Source organism: Aethalodelphis obliquidens, unplaced genomic scaffold (genome assembly GCF_003676395.1).
Source record: "Aethalodelphis obliquidens isolate GAN/ISIS:26980383/991018 unplaced genomic scaffold, ASM367639v1 scaffold2, whole genome shotgun sequence".
Classification (NCBI taxonomy): Eukaryota; Metazoa; Chordata; class Mammalia; order Artiodactyla; family Delphinidae; genus Aethalodelphis; species Aethalodelphis obliquidens.
In genome coordinates, this window is record NW_020837946.1 from 57,843,057 (window position 1) to 57,864,576 (window position 21,520).

Here is a 21,520-nt window from a genome sequence, read left to right on the forward strand (position 1 = left end):
AAACCACCACACCAAGCTCTCAGGGAGCAGTTCTACCCTGAGTCCCTTTCTTTCTCCCAGAAAAGCACAAAGAGTGCTTTGTAATTCTCCATCCAAATCCAGATACTTGTGAGAGGCGAGGGAGCACAATTAATAATTATGCTGGGACAACAGGCATAAATGTGGACTGTCCTGGGCGAACCAGGAAGTGGTTCTCCCTACCCCCAGGCCACAGCAGAAATACCACCACTTGGCATGCCTTCTGAGCATTCTGTTCAAGTGGATTATGGGGAAGTTGAGCTAACTTTACACAGATACGTTATAGATGGGACATCAGGTTTGAGGAGTCTGCCATTCGTCAGACTTTTTGCAGTGGAAGAGTGCTGGATGGAAGGTCAAGTCCCACAGTTGCCACTGTGAACTTGGATGAGTCATCTCCCATCCGTGCTCACTGTTTTCTTGTCTGTAAAATAGAGGTTGATCACCCGGGAGTCCCTTCTAGTTCTAAATCTCTGATCCCACGTCAGCCTTCCCAACACAAGCAAAGGTCTGAGTTCTCACTTTGAAGCCATGAACATGGAACTTGAAGGTTTTAACCCATTTTCTGTCAGTTTAGCAGCTCTTCTACCAGCTTATTTGCCAAACCCCAGAGGTAGATTTTGAGAGTAAGATCCCCTTATCTTGTCTACTCTGGGGGTGTCAGTGAAACTGTGCTGAGCACTAATTATCTTTAAATAATGCTTTTCCTCCGAGACAGCCATGTATTTTGTCGATACAAACACAGGAGATAGAAAATGGCCTCCAAGGAAAGTGCCTGTTGACTTACTGAGAAATTTCTTTATCTTAAAAAAAGAAAGAAAGCCTTTTATGTTCCCTAAAACCTGTACCTCTGAAATAATTTCGAAGTGTTTTCACATAATTTATCACATTAGATCCTCAAAATGGCCGTGTAAGATAGGTGTCGTCTTTGTTGTCCGGATATTGAAACAGAGGCTCAAGGAGACGAAATGGCTGGTCTGAGGGCGCACAGCTGGTTAGTGGTAGGGCTGCAACTCACATTCACGTCTGCAGGATCCTTATCTAAGAGTTTCTGTGCTGCACCAGTAGTTGTCACTTTGTTTGAGTCTTTTAGCAGAGAACTCATTTTTTTTCAAGCAGAAGGGAAGCTTTTCTGGGTAAAGTCGAGTGTACGTGCCTTCCGTGGTGCTCTGTGAGGGGGTCCCCGCAACCCGCACAGAGCATGGCTTGAACAACCCTGCACTTTTCCAAGGTGCCTCACGCTGTTTTGCCCTTTTCTAGGGTATAGAGTGCTTGTGGGATTAGGTACAGTTTCACTGTACATGAATTTTTTGCATTTAATAAGCTTCACCGTGATTCTCGGTCACCTGGTCAAACATCTGGGGGCTTGTGTCAGCTGCATGGACACGGTCTTTGCTAGGAGGTTTGACTCCCTCCTTCCCGCCCCCCTCCCCTAATCCCCAAGGCTCAGTTATGAACCTCTCCACCCTGTTTTTCCACCTTGCTCTGCGGAATCCCAGTCCCACCTGTACCATGCACAGACTCCTGTGGCCTTTCTGGATAGAACTTGCCTGCCTTCGTCATTCATCCACCCACCCAATAAACACATTAAATACGTACTAAGTAAAATCATGAGAAAAGGCCCAGCCTAGCAACTGGCACATAAGGAAAACGAGTTCCCATCCCTACCACAAAGCGTGGTACCCCTTCATTTCCTTGTATCTGAGATGACCGGCTTCCCCATGACAATCTCCCAGGTCCCGTCTCTTGAGAAACGCTGTTGCTGTTCTGCCAGCCTTTTCTCTTCCCTCGAAGGTAAAAATGGGGTGCTGGGCTTATTGTCACGGCCTGCGTATCCTGTCCTCTCCCCACAGTCAAAGCACAAGTCTGTGCCTCCACCAGAAGTTACCCCCCAAAAGAGGAAAATTTAGAGAACAAGCTTTCCATTCTCTGAGGTTGCTGGGTTGCAGGGAGCAGCTAAGTGGCATCTATTCACAGGGCCCCCCTATCTAGGAGAAAAAAAAAGAGCGGGAAATAGTTCCCATTTTTTAAGTCTGGATTTTGCTCTCCCTCAGCAGCGTTTAAATGCCCAGTCTCACCAACTGACAGGACATGTAATAAATGCTGAAGGTTCATGTTTATGCTTAAGGTTCTGTTACTCTTGCTTAGAGTCCGGAGCTTTGCACACACTGGGAACTGATCCTTCTCTTTCAAAACATGCACCATACGTGCTGCCAGATTTTTCTTAAATCTACTTCTTCAGTCTCCACCAGATAAGATTTATTAATTGGAGATAGTTTTAAAAGACATGATAGGACTTCCCTGACAGTACAGTGGTTAAGAATCCGCCTGCCAGTGCAGGGGACACGGGTTCGAGCCCTGATCCGGGAAGATCCCATAGGCGGCGGAGCAACTAAGCCCATGCGCCACAACTACTGAGCCCGCGCTCTAGAGCCCGTGAGCCACAACTACTGAAGCCCGTGTGCCTAGAGCCCGTGCTCCGCAACAAGAGAAGCCACCACAATGAGAAGCCCACACACGGCAACGAAGAGTAGCCTCTGCTTGCCACAACTAGAGAAAGCCCGCATGCAGCAATGAAGACCCAACGCAGCCAAAAATAATAATAAAATAGAAGACATGATATATTCGCAAAAATACGTTGATAATTTGACCTTCTATAGATCATTCAGAAACGTCAAAGCATTAGTCCAGTATGAACTGTTAGAAAATATTTTTGACATTCTGTTTTTTGGTTTTTGTGAAAGACAGATACTTAGCTTAGACCCTATATCTTTTACGATGATCCTTTTTCTTTCTGAAAGAGAAGTAATTATGAGAAGCATCAATCCAAAGTTCCACCAAACCGCTGTAAATTTAGCACTTTCTCTTCATTCTACCTATCTACGTGGGTCTTTAAAAAGAATCTAGCCATATCCTGGATTATGTAATAGTGCCTCAGCTGTCTCCATGGGATATCAGTATAGTATGTGTGTGTATGTGTTTGTGTAAGTGATTGGATGCCTGGGCTAAAGTCATGGGTAGCTGTCTGTTTTACTTGTAATGATCATTTTAGTTTCTAGTCAAAATTGGCCGTTTTGTTCTTTGGGTGATTTTCACACTGAACTGAACATCTGATGCTCAGTCCAGCTAAGCCAGGAGCCCCTACAATGTTCCAGTCTGCCCTGAACACAGCAGCCCCCATGCCCTCATCCACAGCTTTGGATCTACCCTACCGCTAAGTAAGAGGAAGTGGAACAGCAGGATGGGCTGGTCACCTGCTAGTTTCCATTAGTGTCTTAATGTTCACATTGCATCCTTGGTTGGACTCCTTAATTTTTAATGTCAGACCAGGAATCCTTTAAAAAAAAAAAGTAGGGAAATCTTTTCATTGGAAAATATCTTAAAACCAAAGAAAACGACAGAGGAAAATTGTGATGTATTTTAAATGGAAGCTGGTGGTATGAGTTCCTCCATATCCTTTTAATGCTGTTGCTCTTTTCTTAGATCTGCCTTTTAGAAACTTCGACTTGTCTTTGCATAACAGTTATTCTGTGATTTTTGTATTCCATTTTATTTATATATTGAATTTATTATAGTTATGTGTTGGTATGTAACAAACCACCCCAAAACTTAGTGGCTTAAAAACACAATCATTTAATTGCTTACAATTCTGCAATCTGGGCTGGGCTCAGCTGGGCAACTCTTCTGCCATTCTTGCCTGTGGTCAGTCTGGGGCTGCATTCAGATGGCAGGTTAGCTGCGGCAGGACTGAGCTGGGCTTTTTCTCCAGGAACTGTCAGGACCTTTCACTTTCCAAGTGGCCTCTCCAAGTGGTCTTTCCATATGGTCTCTTCAGCAGGATTGCTGGACTTTTTACATGGTAGTTAGAATCAGAAAAGCAGAAGCTGCCAGGCCTTCTTAAGGCTCAGGCCCAGAACTAGCAGGTTCTTCACTTTCTTTTTTTAAAATCAAGTCACAGGTACAGCCCAGTTCAAGGGGAGGGGACTACACAAGGTGTGAATACCAGGAGGCATGCTTCATTGGAGGCATGCTTCATTGGAGGCCAGCAGTGGAACAGACTACCCCACAGTCATTCTTCAATCACATGACACTTACCAAGTGCATGTCATGCACCAGGCAGTGAGCATACAATGGTGAAGAAGCAAAGCCTTGTCCCTGCCCTTATGGAGTGTATTAGTCTGTGGGGAGCACAGGAAATGAGGAATCAGAAAATTACCATGCCAGCGCTGAGTGCTGGGATGGGAGGAATGCTAGGGGCCCTGGGAGCACACCTGGACTTCATGGAAAGACAGAGGAGGCATCCTGTGGAGATGGCTGAGAGGGCTGCTGGGAAAAGAACAGCATGCTCCCTGGCCAAGAGACAAGAGAAAATATGGCTCTTCCGTGGAGCTGAAGAAGTTTTGTGTGGCTAGCGAGTGGAGTGTGGAGGGTAGAGCTGCGTGGGTATGTTCGGTGGGGGGAGGGGAGGAGTCACACCTCGGGTTCAAACAAAAGGCCCAAGAACTAAGCAGGAGCCTCCTCACTTATTGAGAGCCTGGTAAGCCAAGTTTGGACTAGACTTCATTTCAGTTGTGATAAGAAGAGAATTTTAAGCAGATTTGCCTTTCAGAGAGATCATAGCTACATCATGCTGAGAATGGAAGGACCTGGGCCTGGAGACCCCAAGAAACTGTTCTGGGGCCAGGCAGGGGCCAGGTGGATGGCTCAGGGGACGAGTCCAGAGATACTAGGAAGTAGAATCTGCAAGTCTTGGTAATTGGTTGATTGGTTATAGGAGTGAATGAGAGGGAAGTGGCGAGGGTTACCTTCAGGTTTTTGGCTTGGGCGGCCAGTGATAGTCTCATCTGCTCCAGTAGGGAGCCCTGGAAGAGAGGCAGGGTTGGATCCCATCGAGGTGGGCTGGAAATAGCAAGGAGAGCCAACTGGAATGTACCAAGTTTGATTCCTTTGGGTTTTAGTCCACTGCAAACCTTTTTCAGACTAACATGTTGTGAGAACCTTATTAGAACCTGCTTCTTCTGCTTCCCTCCCCCACCTCTCTCACCCACTGTGTTGCCTTCTGCTTCTCTCCTTTCCTCCCACGGGGAAGAGTAGAATGACCAGGTCTGAGGCAGGAGTGTCCAAGGATGGCACCTTCTTGAACCTTTCACTTTGAGGGCAGTGGGTTGGAAACACTGGTGATGGAGAGTTATAGGATTTGAGGTTGGCAGCTTACAGAGAGCAACTCAGGTCACAGGGTTGAGAAGTGCAAAGGCGAGGGGATTTAGGAAAAATTGGAAAAAGGAGAAGAGAAAAAAAAAAAACACGCCAGTTAAGGCAAGGAAAATGAATCATCTGAGGAGGAAATACTGAACAGAATAGAAAAAGCAAAGAGAAAGAGGCAGCCCCACAGCTATGACCTCTGTCATGGAAGACTCTAGAATCTTGTTCTTTCATGCCTCCTTTTCACATCCACATTCTAAAAGTTAGAGAAGTAAAATAAGCCTTTTTCCTGAAAGCCTCAGTGGGCCTTCAGATAAGCTTTCTTGTAATATATGAAAAAGGGAAATGAGCAGTTAATACACTAAGGTAACCTCTAGTCCTTTTGTGGAAGAAAAGGAACCCTAAGAAAGGGACATGCATACAAACCGTTAAAGTCAATTTTTAAAAAATTATTGTCTATTCTCAAGCGATCTGACAGAAAAATATCTGTAGCCTGAGAAGATGGGGAGAGAGCATGTCCCTGTGATCAATTTTTAATAAACGTAAATGGTATAATAAATTATGCATTGAGGAGTGGTATAAAGCATTAAACAATGAAGGATAAATAATTTAAATGATTAAAAACTGCCTCTGTCATATGTTTGATGTAGGAGAACTCTATTTGACTTTTCAAGGAAATAGAGGAGGATTTCTTTTTTTAAAGGGGATTTTTCAAAATAGATTTTTTAAAAGGAAAATCATGTGATGGTCTGCCGAGAGAGGGTGTTGAGCACAGAAACACCAATTTCCATGATTCCTTATCTTGTGCTCCTTTGATAAATACGTGAGTTGTGCCTTGCTAGTGGATGGGATTCTATCAGGTGATCCATGGTGGAGGTACTGCCCATCTTCTAGAAGGCTGAGACTCCAGATCTCTTTCCTCGTGTCCAGAGAGATGTGGTCTGGGTGTTGGAGTACAGTGACCTTATACAGTCTTAAACTTCCAGTATTCTGTGTAGGAGGAACTGTCTCTGCATATTCAGTGCCTCAGGTAAACTTCCATTTCTATCCCAAAATTAGAGTAACTGGATGGGTTATAACCAAAGAAGTGTTGACCAAGACTTGCCCCCTTCTTGGACACCACTCACCTGTGGTTTAGGGGAGCCGCATTCATCAAAAGCACCATATTATAACATGCAGTGGCTAAGAGCACAAGTATCGGGGTCAGACCTGTCTGAGTGTGAACCACTGTGTACCACTCAGGACCTTTATCACCTTTATCAGGTTAATTAACCTCCTTGAAGCACCATTTCCTTATTTGTAAAATGGATTCAGTAATACCCCAAAGGACTGTTGAGCATTAAATAAGGAACAAATGTCAGTAGCTTAGCTCAGTGTCTGGAACATAGTAAATGCTCAATACATGTTTATTAACTACATAATTATATGTTGAGGGTTTATTTTCTGGTCTCAGAGGAGTGCAAAATAGACCAATAGAACCAGAACAAAAACTGTAAACCTAAGAAATATCCACCATGTCAGCTCAATCAAAGATCGTAAGCTGTGGTCTAAGAGCCATTTCTGGAAAATGCAGTATCTTTTAAAAATCAAATTCAGATACCTTAAGGTAAAGGACACATGTGCTCCAGTTAACCCCAGTCTGCAGTATTTCCATTGGCTTTTACTTCTCTACTTGCCCAGCTCTGATAGAAGTTTGAATTTGCCACCTCAAACTGAATAGTTAGTTCTATAAAGTTAAATTGGTTTCCCCTAAGTTTCCTTAGGTGTTTTAATTTAGCTTGGGGCATCTGATTGCTCTATAGCCTTAGTGGAAATAGGAAAAAAAAATTTTTTCCCAACAGAATAATTTTGATGAAATTAAAGGCAAAACAGGCCAACAAATCTGCCAGTTGTATACTTTGTTGTTCTTCCAAATTAATATTTTCCTGTTCTTCCAAATTAATATTTTCCTAACATCCATGTAGGCATTTTATTGCCTCCATGGCAATTCAGAATCTGATTATCCAGAAATATAATTGCAGGCATTTATGGTTGATATTCTGAAAACACAAATGCTGATCAATAAAAGTTCAAGTTCCAAATATTGGTGCACCAGACAACGGGAAACTGAAGGCTCACTCTAGGCATTTGAAATCATGGCTGCAAATATGTTGACACTTCTCCCATTGAGAGGTGGGTCTATGTCCCCTTCCTTTGACTCTGGTGCGGGAAGGGGATTGTACTTCTTTTACTAAGAGAGTAAGACAGAAGTGGCCCCATGTGACTTTCAAGGCTAGGTCATAAAAGGCCGTACTTCTGCCGTGTTCACTGGGAACACAGAGACTTGAGCCACCAAGTAAGAAGTCTAACTAGATGTAAGTGCTGTGGTGGACAGTCTTGGTGAGCCCATCCTTTAGCCTTCTCAGCCTTGCATTAGACAGAAATGAAGAAACCATCAGGGAAGTGGATTCTCCAGCCCTAGCCTTCTCGCCCCCAAGTTATCAATGATCCCAGCTAAGACCACAGATAATATGGAACAGAGACGAGTTGTCTTCATCATGACCCTTCTAAATTCCTGACTCACAGAATCCATGAGGATAATGAAATGGTGGTTTTACAAAGCTGAGTTTTGGGCTCATTTGTTACACAGCAGTAGATAACGAGAGCACTCACCCACCATGGTGGGCTGGCTGTATAGCTGGGGTAGTTACAGTATCACATCATTGTGTTTATAAGATCTTGACTGTAAGAACCACCTGGTCCCATCAAAATGTACCATATCATTGCTAGGTTTTTTCCATACAAGATAAACATGGGAGAGTGAGCTAATCAGTTAATAGATATGTATTGAACTGAGACCCAGTAATAGGTGACAAACCAAGCTCTTCTGCAATTTTAGAGCTTGCTCAGAGGAGTATGTTATTGTTTTTCATTTAGCAGTAAGTCCGTATCACCACCTCTAAAGTAGAAATAACAGCTTTCTTCAATGATGATGAATTAGGCAATGCATTAAAAAGCACTTAGGGTTTGTTTTTTGGTTTTTTTTTAAAGAAAAACATTGTTAATACATATAAACACTTAATGTCATGATTATTTTAGGTTAATGGATAACGCTAATAGTTTGTGCTATTAAGAGCATTTACAAAGCAATCTGAGCATATACAGGAGAATTAGGCTATTAGGGCCTGAGGTAGCATGTGCTTCAGAAGCAGCTGAACTGTAGTAACAGTCTTAGAACTTACATTTGGAATCAGTTTAGTGGTCTTTTTATGAAAAGTCTGAATTCAGTCTGAATTTTGAAAATCAGGGTATGGCAGATCACAGGGCAGATCCCTTCTGAGAGGCTGTGTGGAGAAATCTTTATTTTTTCTAATCGCTGCCTTTTCAGCCCAGCCAGCAACAGAGAAAGCCAGCTCCTTGTGGGTCAAAACGCATATTCCTAGATCAGGGGTAGCACATTCACAGCACAATGCAATGCCAGTAAACCAGGCTGTCTCTAGACACGTTAAGTTCACCACAGTGCTAGTCTCAAGTGTGCTTGTGTGGCCATCACACGTGAGTCCTCATGGCAGGCACCTGCTTGGCCATTTCTCACTGCCCATCCTTCTGAAGAGAGCCCATGGGCACCTTGAACCAGAACAAAGATCACTAGCACAGGTATGACTGAAGATAGATTGGTTGCTTTCTATTTGTCAAAGACTTTGTATCTTGTTTGGACACCACTCTGTTAAAAATACTGTCAGGAGGTGTACTATTTATGTTTAATCCTAGAAAGAAAACCGAAAAGCTAGGAGATTTCTTTTTTTTTTTTTGACTGCTAAGGAGAGCAGTCGAGATGGTATTATGATTCAGTGAAAGTAGAAGGTCCAAGAAACACTAGTACAGGAGATTTTAGAAGGAGGGACAAAGGGAATTTTATATCCAGTTTCACCTTAAGATCTATAAATTACTAGGCAGGTTAACTTAGAATTGGAATCAGCATTTTTCATTTTCAAGCTTTTATACTTTGTGCATACACAGAGTGGACCGTTTATAAAACTGGTAAACTGGACTGTGGATTTGAGAATGAGGAATTCCTCTGTTCTTTGTTTTGGGGAGGCAGTGATCGTTCATTCATTCAGTAAACACCTGCAAGGTGCCAAGCCCCTTTCTTTCCCCTAACCTCCAGATGGGCTGGTAAGGAGTGGTCTAGGGGATGACTGGTCCAGTGGAGTGAGGGGGTGAGACTCTACTGAGAGGGTTGAGAGGAAGAAGGAAGGAAGGGAGGGAGGGAGGGAGGAAGGGGCTGACCTTTGACCAAGGCCAAGATTGGCATCACAGGAGACAGAACACCTCTCTCTTGAGGTGCTTATTGCCTTAAGTTTCACTCTTTACTTCAGAGATGTACTGAGAGATGGAAAGTAATTTCTTTGTTTCGCTACATATTGTTCCAGACTTTTTGTAAGGGCTGATAAAGCAGACTGCGGTGGGGAGCATGTCATTAGCACATTGTCATGTGTTAGGACAGTCACTCACCTCTGGGTATGCCTCCTCTTTTCCTTTAAAAGGGCCAGTAATGTTCCAAACTTCCCGTCTCCTTTCGAGAGACATGAAACTATCACAGGTACAGGACAACAGTAAAAGGTTGTTGTTGGTTTTTTAAAATCCGTCTCAAATCTTTCCTTCATCAGCTTGGCATAAGGAGAACGTGAGGGAGGGACTGTCCAGAAGGAACGGTGGTTTATAACCGAGCCTTGGAGTCACTGCAGCAGCAGAGCTTCTGAGCTGCCGTTGTCAGGATGGGGAACCACGTTGAGATAAAGAAGTATCTGGTCCAGTGCAGTTCAGTGACGTTTACAGTTGTGGCTAAGGTAGCAATTTACTCTATTCGGAATTACTCTTGATCACTGTCTCCTTGGTTGACATGAACTGGCTGGTTGCCATTTATGAGCCCTGGCATGTGAAAAATATGTGTTTTTGAAGATGGGCATTATACCCAGTGTGGCATGCCCGTGACAACCACAGATTCACATCCCTCATCTCAGGAGACTCGGGGCGCACTCATTGCACGGAATGGTGAGTGAAATGGCTGTCACTGTGTATATTGTTTTTTCTCTCTTTTTCCTTCAAGCATAAAGAGTTGGATTTCTGTAAGTAAAATATGCCTGTTATTGCAACTGCACAAATGAGAAACATAATCCTAAGATGTGTCTGTGCACCGTTAGCACAGTTTGGTCGTGGGTTCCTAGATTTTTTTTCTTTACAATTTGGATAGCAAATTGGATTGCAAGACAGTTTATCATTAATGACAACCCAGGGTTGTGTTGGTGTTGCTTTGCTTTATTTGTTTTTGTTTTTGTAACCCTAAATCCTTGTCTTTAATCAAGCTAAATGAATTATTTTTAACCCGAATTTATACATTTAGTTGTACACTTAGTAGGACACTACTTGTTACAGCTTATCTTCCCCCTGCATATTCCTTATTGTTTAAGAAGGCTTTACACTTACGAAGTCTAGTTACTAAAAACGTCAACGTATTTTGATGAATATTACAGTTCATGGTGTTCATTTTCCAGTAAAAAGGGAAGTATAATTTATTAAAACAGTTCATCATAATATTCCATTAACTCCTATTCTGCCTATACTTCCAACAGTGTTATTAATGATCCACAGTGCCCCTGAGGTTAAAATGCAGTTTATGTAAAATGTTCAGGAAACATATTTAAATAAGTACACTTATCTTATTAGATGCAGAGATGTTTGATCATTTTTGTGTGTACGTTTGTCCTTGGAAGTTAGTAGCTGCTATGTTGCTTTTAGTACAGTAAGTATATCATTGAGAGATGTGCAACAGTAATTTAGCACATAGCACCTTGTTTTATTTTAGGTACCTCTCAGAGCACCAACTTTATTTCTAGGCAAAGAAAATAATAGGTAATCATATATAAAATATATTGTTACTCATTCAGAATGACTGTGAGTAATTAATAAAATCTTGAGAGATGTTTATCTTTTGAAAGTTTATCTCATTTATAGAATCGTGTAATTCAGCCTGTCTACAGCCACTTCAAAATCCAAATCATAATCCAGAAAATACGTGATAAACACATGTGGTTGGGTTTGATGTTGCTCAGCTGGATGTGACCCACACTCTAATTGTAACCTGAATAAATCTAGAGGCCCCACATGGTCCAGATCCTGCCTGGAGTCTCATTCAAAGAAAACATCAGAAAGCCAGAAAGCCTTGAAGAGTAATGTATCTCTTTCATCTAAGGTTTTCTAAAAGGCATGGCTTAAAGCTGTTACAGTTTGCACCACATAAACAATTTCTCCAAAATTCTGTGTAGCCATCTGTTCCTCTCCCTACACTCATGGCCACTGCTAAACCTCTCTAACTCATCCACATAGTTTTTCACTGGCTATGCAACCCTTCATCATTCAAAAAAAATTAATGGAGATATAATTCACAAACCATTTTCCTCCTAATTTTTTGATCAGACACAAATACATCCATCTCTTCCAAATTTAGAAGCATAAATGCTACACCACTTCCAAAGTTAGAGTATGCAGATGGATTTCCTGTTCTACTTCCTGGATGGACTGTGCCTCTCTAGAATGACTGGAGGACCTGTAGCTCCACTGCCTCTGATTTCTGAATATTTTTTATTTCCTGTTTACCCAGCACCCTCAGAAGTAAAGCCCATTGCCTCACTCTGATTGCATTTCTTTTTCTTTTTTAATAAATTTATTTATTTGTTTATTTATTTTTGGCTGCATTGGGTCTTCGTTGCCGCTTGCGGGCTTCCTCTAGTTGCCGCGAGCAGGGGCTACTCTTCGTTGCGGTGCGTGGGCTTCTCATCGCGGTGGCTTCTCTTGCTGTGGAGCACGGGCTCTAGGCGTGCAGGCTTCAGTAGTTGTGGCACGCGGGCTTAGTTGCTCCATGGCATGTGGGATCTTCCCGGATCAGGGCTCGAACCCGTGTCCCCTGCACTGGCAGGTGGATTCTTAACCGCTATGCCACCAGGGAAGTCCCTGATTGCATTTCTTGTAAGAAATTCTAATGTAGAATTTCCTAATAAAATTTCCACCTACTAACAGTAACAGGAGCCACCGTTTATGCACTGCACTGGCTAAGCTCTTTGAATGCAGCGTCACACTCAATACTCAGAAGCTTATCTGCATGTCACAGATGAGTAAACTGGGACCTAAAGAATAAAGTAATTCACTGCAATTAGTAAGTGATGGATCTGGGATTTGAACCCAGGTAGTTTGATTCCAGAATCCTTCCTTTTAGGAACGACATGGGCTTGTTTACCCATTCTACCGTATTCTATGTGCTCTTCAATGTGGAAGGGAGGGATGCATCTGAGTAGGAAGATTGTGAAAACAGGCAATTAGTTAGCTGTTCTCTTGGTCCCATGTTATGTATACGTGTGAGAAAAACACAAATCCTGAATCAGGGCTACAGATCTGCGCAATACCCACTCATGATCTCTCCCAGTAACCTTGGTTCACTTCTGAATTGTAAGATTGCCTTATATTCTTCTTTTCTCTGTTCAGCCTAAAAGAAAGGAGCAAGAAATATGTGAGAGGGTCTTGGTTCTCAATACTGTCTGCAACCTCTGGAGTTCTGTGTTTATGAGCCTTCTTAAAACTCATGCTGGGTGAATGTCAAGGCTTTCTGTGTGCCCCTAGCCAGTCTTTTTTTGAACAAGGGCATTTGCCATATGCTTTCAATGTTTTGATCAACAGCAAAGATGAGTGAGGGGCCTAGTTATTTGGAATTAAGCTGTGTGAAATTGGAAACAGCCAGTTTGGTTGTTGGCCTCAGGTCCCGTAGTATGCCAAAGAATGACTCTGTCAGGTAGGGCTCTGGCTTTAAAGACAGCTGGCCAGAGTGCTTGATGATTCTGGCTTAGATTACATTACAATGGCATAGTCAAATGTACCAGAGTGCGGTGCATCATCAAGAGAACTTTCTTGACTTTTCATCTTCTTTTTAGCTGTTCCAAGTGCTCAGAAATGTGGTGCATGGTGTCTTTTTGCATGACTGCTAATGAGGAAAGCCTTTGGCATGACATAATGCTCCCAAAACCCCTGAGGGTCAGTGTAGAAACAATTGCTCTGGGGTCCGGCTGGACTGTTTGACCTACATGGTGAAGCACTGACTGCCAAGGGTGTGCCTTGCTGCAATTTCTCTCTGCAAAACATGCATGTGGTGTGCATGGGTTTAGCTTTCTCTGAAACAGAAGTTTTGGTATATGTTGGAAATGACACTGGACTTGTAGTCAGAAGCTTTGGGTTTAAATCCCAGTTCTATTACTTATTTACTTGTTTGAACAAATCCCTTCAACTCTTGGAATCCCTTAGTCTCCCCTTTTGTATTATGAGAATGCTTAAAAAAGGATTTACTTCATAAAATTTTATGTGGCTAAATTAATTTTTAAAATATGTTAGAACAGAAACACTCTTTTAATGTATTTAATCACTTCTTCTTTGTGATCCAAACCAGGATCTCAGTCCAGTAAATTGAGAGTTAATGGCAGGTCTTCAAACAGTTGCTTCACCTTTATCCCTCTTCCCTCCCTCCCACTGGGATTCTCCATGAAAAATTAAATATGGAATTTTAATGTTAACCTTTATTCAAACACATGCACTTATAGAAACACATACAAAGAATACACATACATAGGTATTTATGGCCAGAATTTTCTCCATCACCCCTGCACCTATATCAAAGTTTTAAAAAAGTGGAAACCACCTCATTTTTAGGGGGAAAAAAAGGTGGATTCTTGTTGATTACTGAGCTTTCTTAACTAGACATTAAGAAACTCAGAATTCTAGCCTCCTAAGCAGGTCTAGCAACATTTATTTTCTCATTTGGATTCTTCACCTCTTTAGAGGGTATGTTTACATTCTTGTGGTCTTACTGTTGCACTCTTAGCTAATTCTAGATTAGATTTCTCAGCTGATGGTGACTTCTAGAGACTGGAAGTGAAGTAGCAGGAAACTCACCCTGACAGCCTCCCTTCTACAGATACTTCTACAGATCTCCAAAGTGCATGTATATCTCAGAGTCCAGAATTTGCAGAAGCATTCCTTAAGATGTTCCTGGCTGTATCCCAACCACTAGGTTCTTGACTGCCCCTCTACCCCACACTCATCCACAAGATTTGTGAAAGCTGTAGTAGCCAGTCCTTGTTGTAGGAAGGGAGAAGGGAAGTGAATGGAGATCTGGTCACATACTCTTTTAGAAGGGTTTCTAATACCTATTTAGTGTCATTCCCATATATACACAAAATCTATTATTGCTACTGACATGAATCTACCATTAAATTTCCCAAAGCAATGGACTGACCTTACCAATTAACAGGGTCCTACTATGCAGTTATCTGATGTTCACCAAGAAAGGTCACATGTATTTGATCTTTAGAAAAAAATATAGGTAGGATTTCTAAACCATTAGATATTAAAACACACACACAGAGCTAGGGGTGCTACAATAATAGAAACCATAGTCTATCAGCAAAGGTCAAGAAAAGAGGGAAAAAAAGTAAGAAGAAAACCATATGATAAAATAGCAAGCATAAGATAAACATATAACAATAAATGTGACTAGGTTAAATTCCTATGTTAAAATCAGTGACTCTCAGATTGATTAAAAAGATAATCCAGCTAAATGCTGTCTTTAGGAATCTTTGTATACCAAAATTACACAGAAAGGCAGAAAATAAAGGGATAGGTTGATGAAGTCTAACTAACAAAACAAAAATAGGGATAGTAATATTAATTCTAAAAAGTGTGGGATTCAATGTAAAAAGAAATATTGAACGAGACATAAAAGAATAGATATAAATCAAACAAGATTCAATAACAATGAAACTTTATGTACTGAACATTTAGCACTGAATTAAATTAAAATTTGTTAAAAATACAAGCAAAATAATGCAAATAAAAATAAATTAAAAAATTTAAAGCATAAATAAACTTTTCCATAATCATAGTGGGAGACTTTAACAAAATACTTTCAGAATTTTATCAAGTAAATAAAATTAAGTAGGAACAGAAGATTTGAATAACATAGTTATTATTATTAACCTAACTCAACAAATAGGAAGTATACACAGCTTTTTTAAAAGACCATGGATCATTTTCAAAAATTGATGAAATACTACACCACAAAGAAACTTAAACTAACCAAAAAGTAGACATATAACAATAACATAGCATTGAAAGTTACACAAGATGGCTCCTGCCCCTACCTCCATCCAAGCACTTGGAAACTAAGATATGGTCCTTTTAAATAATTCTTGGATCAAAAAGGAAATCACTACTGCAACTATAGACTACTTTAAAATTAACAATGAAAATACAGTGCACTGAATTATGGGGATTGTACTAAAAATATAGTTAGATAAAAAGTTAAGGCTTTTATTTAAAGGACTGAAAAGAAAATAAGCTTAGAATTTAAGAAGCTAATAAATGAAAAACAAAATTAAACAACAAAGTAGGGGGAGGGAAATTATGATGTTAAATTATTTACCTTTATGAGAAAAATTGTGAATTTTTTCCAATAAGAAAAATTTGATTGGCAGTTAGGCAAAAGTTCAGAGTTAACAGGAAAGCTGCTGGAATGAGACTGGAAAGCTGAGTTAATGGGCTAAAAGACACTGTTCCTGTCCTCACTGTCACTTAGGTTTGGCTGAGGTGAAAAGCATGTGCAAAAAATAATTAGAGAACAAGACTGTATTCAATAAAGTGCCCGTTTGTGAGTTATAGATGGTAAACCATCTATAGCAAAGAGAAGCATTAGGCTCTGAGTCTCTGGCTTCAAACTTATCAAGGGCCTCTGGGTGGTTATTTAGCTCCTCTGACATGGCTACTTATCTGTGAAGTGGGGATCACAAGTACCCACCTCAAAGGATTGCCGTGAGAATTAAAGTACACTGGGCCCTCTGTATCCACCGAAGTGGAACCTCGGATACACAGGGCTGACTGTAAGGGACTTGAGCATCCGTGGATTTTGGTGTGTGTGTGTTGTGGGGGGGGGGGGTCCTGGTACCAATCCCCTGCAGATACCAAGGGACAACTCCGTGCATGTGGTAAGGGCTGCCAAAAAAAGTCAGTGTGGCATCTCTTCCAATCTCTTCTGGATGCTGGTGAGATGGTTAGGGCACAGTCAGTATGTTAGTATATTTTACACAGGAGTAGGACATGTAATGATGTTTAGAGTACCCAAGTTCTATCTGCCTGGGTGAAAAGACTGGGCATTTTATCTGTGACTGTCTTGAAATATGCCCGTGGTGATTAGATAAACAAGTCTCTGTCCATTAAAAGAAAAAAATCTATAAAGCATGACACTCCCAAAGCAGCGGCAGTTCATGAGTTCCTGGCCACAGAGAAAGACATGACCAGTTTTGCCATTATGTAGTCAGATGGCTTCCCCAGGTAGGAAAGGGGGAGACCAAGAAGTCCTTCCTGATCTGCTTCTGACCAGTAAGCACTTTTAGTCCTCATGTGTAAGAGTGAGACATCATTCTTGCAACCATTTAGTGTCGGCATTAGGCTCCTCAGGCATGATGATGGATTCTGAGATCTTGAAAAAGTGACCTGGTAAACATAAAAGGAATCAGATAGTAAACCCATAAAAAATTGAAGAGAATTTAATGCTTGATGAGCATATGTGGTTTGAGGTAAAGTTAGAATGTGGCTGGGAGTAGGTAAAAATCTGCAGATGCTACACATCAAACCACTTTAGTCAAAATATTTGTTCAGTGGGGGAAAAATATCAGTGAAAGTAGTTAAATGACGTCTACGGTCCAAACAAGAATTAATCGTCTACTCTACTTCCTCCATTCCCAAGACACCATCAGCTGTAAGGTGTGCCATCAACTTTATGACAGGTGAGGAGGCGGGGGCAAGGACATGGTATTAAATGTATACTTTGGTTCCAGAAATGTTAGAATATGAAGGCAAAAAGCACTATCAACACAAACATGCATCTTGGAATTAAGGAAATGCAGAATTTCACACAGTTGATGTTTTGGTGTTTTCTTGCTGGTAGAGGATAGGACTAATTTTATAAAAACAACTTTTAAAATGTTCACTAATACATGGGGCAGAACTAATGACAACTGAAGGCAAATTTAAGTTTTCTCAGGCCCATAGATTTATTTTCTTTTATTCTCTTGTCAAGACAAAATAAGCCATGGACCGTTGGGGCGGTACTATACGTGATAAGCGTGGAACATATTTTAGTGCCAGAAAATAATGAAATGCTCAAAAACAAAAACCAAGACACAAAATATTGGTGGGAGAATGTCAAAGGAGCACAGGAGCCAACTGAAAGAGGTCTCACCAGTCAAAGGTAGAACAATTTGAGCAACACAATTAGTAAAATAGTGTTGAATTAGAACCCAAAGTATAAAATGAATACCTATGAGGCCATACTGATGTAAATAAACGGTTGAAAACATTGTTGAATGGGGAGAAGAGATAAATCTTCCGTGAAGAAGAATTCAAAATAATTTATATAGATACTCCACCCTCAAGCTTTTCCTTCCAAAGTGTATGGTATGGAAGCGGGTAAGGAGCAACCTTCCAGTGGAGAAACCTGACAAACACCACCTCGGGTGATCAAGGCCAACGTCAATAGTATTAAATTATGTTGATAGTATATGTGCTTGATCTGATGTGATTAAAATGGCAGTTTACCTCTGTGGTCTTCCTCCAAACAGCCCATCACCCCAGTATCATGAGAAAGATCCCCATTGTGGGACATTCTACAAAATACCTAACCAGTACTCAGAACTGTCAAGGTCATCAAAACCAGGGAAAGTCTAAGAAACTGTCACAGCCAAGAGGAGTCTAAGGAGACTTGATGACTAAACGTAATATGGTGTCCTGGATGGGATCCTGGAACAGATGAAGGACATTGGGGGAAAAAATTAAGGAAATCTAAATAACCTATGGCCTTTAGTTGATGATAATGTGTCAATATTGGGTTTCTTAATTATTTATCCATCATATTAAATGTAAGATTTTAATAGTGGGGAGATTGGATACAGAATGTGTGGGAACCTTACTATCTTCTTGATTTGTCTATAATTACAACGGTTCTAAAAGATAAAGTCTATTAAAATTCTTTTAATGCCTAAACAGAAAGAAAAAAAAAATTCATGGACAGGAGGCCAGATTCTAGAGTTTAAAAGGAAGTTATAAGGCCTTTTGTTGAGACCTTTAAAAATTCCACACAGAGCATGGCTGCAGCAGAACATATGTAACTGCTTAGCTGAAAAAAATGGAACTGGCAGCTTAGCCCAGAATGTGACACTTCTGAATAAATTTAAATGGACTCATTATTATTTATCATCGATGGAGTATTTTGTTTTTCCAAGATGGCAAAGTTCTACCATTATTCCTATTTTAAAGCGAATGCCGTGCTTTCAGCCATCTTGACTCACTCAACTGGCTAATCTAACTGTACAGTTCAATCAGAAAACCAGCCATCAACTGTCAAAATGGTAAAAACAGTTATGCATGTTTTCAAAGCCAGAAATGTAATTATGTGGTGAGACTTCAGGGTTTTAGTGTTCTCCAGGGTTCTGACTCCCGGGGTTCGTTCCCTTACTCGGTAGAAACTCACATGGAAAAATTCTTTGAGGGAATTATAGGGTAATATTTTCAAGACGTGGAACAGTGAGCTTGTCTACGGTTACCTTCCTAAAAAACAACTAAAAAATGCCTTTAAAAGCATTTTTTAAAAAAAGAATTGTGCCAGCGTAGCCAAATAGAGGCAACGTTGGGGTTTCTGCACTGAGTCAAGTTGCACAAACTGCAGAATATTCCCCTCTGTCCAGGACATCGTTTTACTCCCACATACCACTTCCTACATCCACAAATTCCAGTGTGTTGGACCTCCAGAGAGCTAGAGGAATTATAAAAGGAAAGAGGCGGGTACTGACCACAGGGACAAGTAAGCTAGAATGGCAGCCCTGGACTTCTCGCTTGGTCCTGCCTCAGCTCTTCTCCAGGCCTCCCCGCTCCAGGCCTCTCCCAGGTGCTCTTGCCAGGCCAGCATCAGGGTCCCCCGTGGCCAGGGCTCACGGGCCGCCAGGACCCCCCCACCATCCCACAGGAAGACAAAGTCAGCCCTTTCAGGGGAAACCAAAAGGCTGGCATATTTTGGAGGCCAGCAGGGGGGAGGTATGTGCCAGTTATTTAGCCCTGGGAGGCAGGGAGTACTGGGGCTTTGTTTGCTGAGCCCAGAATTAGGGCACACAGTCCGTCAGCAGGACTAGCTAGACGGGATGTGAACTTGAGACTGTCCCCGGAAACTCAGGGTGAGTGGCCCCTGTCGCTGCAGGGTGCAGAACCACGAGCCAGGCCCTGGGTGTGCTCCTCCGGGCTGGTGCCCTCCAGAGAGCGTCCTGGGGACACCCTGGGTGCAGCACCACGGCCGCCCTTCCTCAGCAGTTCCCAGGGCAGTAGCACCGAGGCCTGCCTGTCCTGGTGATAGGACAGCGCCTAAGCCCCAGTGAGCTCAGACGCCCCTACCCCAAGATGGGCAGCCTGGGGCCCAAGAGTCTCTGTCTGTCCCTTTCTCCCCCTCCCTCCTTGTGGAGTCAGAAGAGCCAGGAGCCCGGATACTACTGTCCCCGGCCCCCCACCCCCTTTGCTTCTCTCCTCTTTACCTGAGCCCTAGGGATGCCTGAAGCCAGCTGGGGACCCCTGCGAGGACACAGCATTTCTTCAGACACAGGATTCTTCAGACCCCAGCGTGAAGCAGGCAGGGAGATGGTCTTATCACATGCCTCTGACGGCTCCTTGAACGAGTCAGAGAAGGTGCAGTAAGGAAGTATAATGTCACATGCCACACTTACAGGAAGCTGGCCAGAAGACAGAGGGGGAACTTGAGAACCTGGGTCATTTCAGCGGATTAAAACAACACAGGTTAGTGCCTTTTTTTTCTCCCCCTGAAAAATCTTTCATAGCCATTCTAAAATACCTAACTGGTTCTCTTTCCTTAAACCGTCTTTAACTCTTTGCAATGTGGAGAAATTGCTCCGGCTTTGGATGTAAGAGCCAGGGCGTAGCTGGTAGCCACATGTTATTAGAGGAACCAGCAGCAAGCCATTATTATGAAAATGAAATTCTCAGAACCTCCCGCTTCCCTATTCAGAACTTCTGTACCCTAAAAAACAAACCTTCAGATGGTCATTAAATTACTTATTTCATGGAATCCAGCTAAGCCTCTCCTCGAGTTTACCTATTAGCGTACATTGGGACACATCATTTTGTGTTTGGAGGCAGACGCTGGGTGCTCAAAGGGCGGTAGAAAGTGCAGCAATAGTGTGTGGACAAACTCGCTGCAAGGCTGCATGCAAAAGTTTGCTGTTTTTATGCACTTTTTGCCTGGCAGAACGAATCTTTTGGCTTGTGTTTCCTGTTAAAATAATTTCTTGTATCTTTATAAATTCTTAAGTTCCCTTTTCTTTTATATATTTTTTTCTGCCCTCTTCCTTTCTGTGTTCTTTTTTTTTTGCAATTTTCCTTCTTTTATTAACAGAAAATGGGAGTAGAGGGGTGTGGGCAGTTTGAACGTGGGATGAGGAAGTCCCCTGCCTCCCCCTGCCCCAGGGTTTCAGAGCACAGCCTGGGGCTGTCATGTGCAGGGTGTATAGAAGCCATGAGGTCTGTCACTAGAGCTTTGTGTCTTCAGCTTGTTCTTCCTCTAGAAGGGAAGATTTGAGGAATCTAGAAAAGAGCCCAAGAGATGGTCAAAGCATTGGAAATTAGAGCCCAGAAACAGCTAAAGGGCCCAAGATTATTCATCCTGTGGTCCTCGAGGGACAGTTTAATAAAGAAGTTCAGTAAAAGGCTCTTACACAACGGCCTGCCGCTTTCAGACCTGTATGACAAAGGAAAGTGTCTCAAATCTGAGTGAGAGGAAGGAAGTCACCACCTTCTTGGGCTCTCGTTAAGCACTAAAACAGGTTAGCCAGAGAGGTTGCCGAGCTTTTTTTCTGGGCCATTTGAAAACAAACTAGCCTTCTTCTGTGGCTGTTCACGTGTTAACAGAGGCAGGGAGAGAAAGGCAGAGAAGAGCCCAGGTTTGGGAGCTTCTTGTTTCCTTCTCTTCATTCCAAAGTGTACTACAAAGTGTCTGTGCTGGAAAACAGAACGACAGTGGGGTGAGGGGTTAGTGGACCCGTGTGTTGTTTATGTCCCAGTACTGCAAAATAACCAAAACTGTGAGGCAAGAGGAAAAACATCATTGTTGATGATGTCCTCAGATTGCCACATTTATTTCATGTTTTACTACCACGTTATGCAAGAAGAT

The 21,520-nt window shown here is 42.0% G+C and overlaps 1 protein-coding gene and 1 long non-coding RNA gene across 3 annotated transcripts in view; one reads left to right on the forward strand and one right to left on the reverse strand.

The window, feature by feature from the left end:
• WIPF1 (WAS/WASL interacting protein family member 1) overlaps positions 1-21,520 on the forward strand; it is a 111,962-nt gene that overhangs the window by 23,394 nt on the left and 67,048 nt on the right. Inside the window, exon 1 of one of the 2 annotated variants that reach the window (XM_027127862.1) lies at positions 20,036-20,130. The exons of the other annotated variant lie outside the window; for it this stretch is intronic. The gene's annotated coding sequence lies outside the window, so the exon portion shown is untranslated. Of the gene's footprint in view, positions 1-20,035; positions 20,131-21,520 lie in introns of those variants that run through there. 2 annotated transcript variants of the gene reach the window in all.
• Positions 16,253-19,995, reverse strand: LOC113631472 (uncharacterized). Its single transcript, XR_003437343.1, has 2 exons — positions 19,872-19,995; positions 16,253-16,788 (listed from the first exon to the last, which is right to left on the reverse strand). It is a non-coding gene; the product is annotated as an uncharacterized LOC113631472 (long non-coding RNA).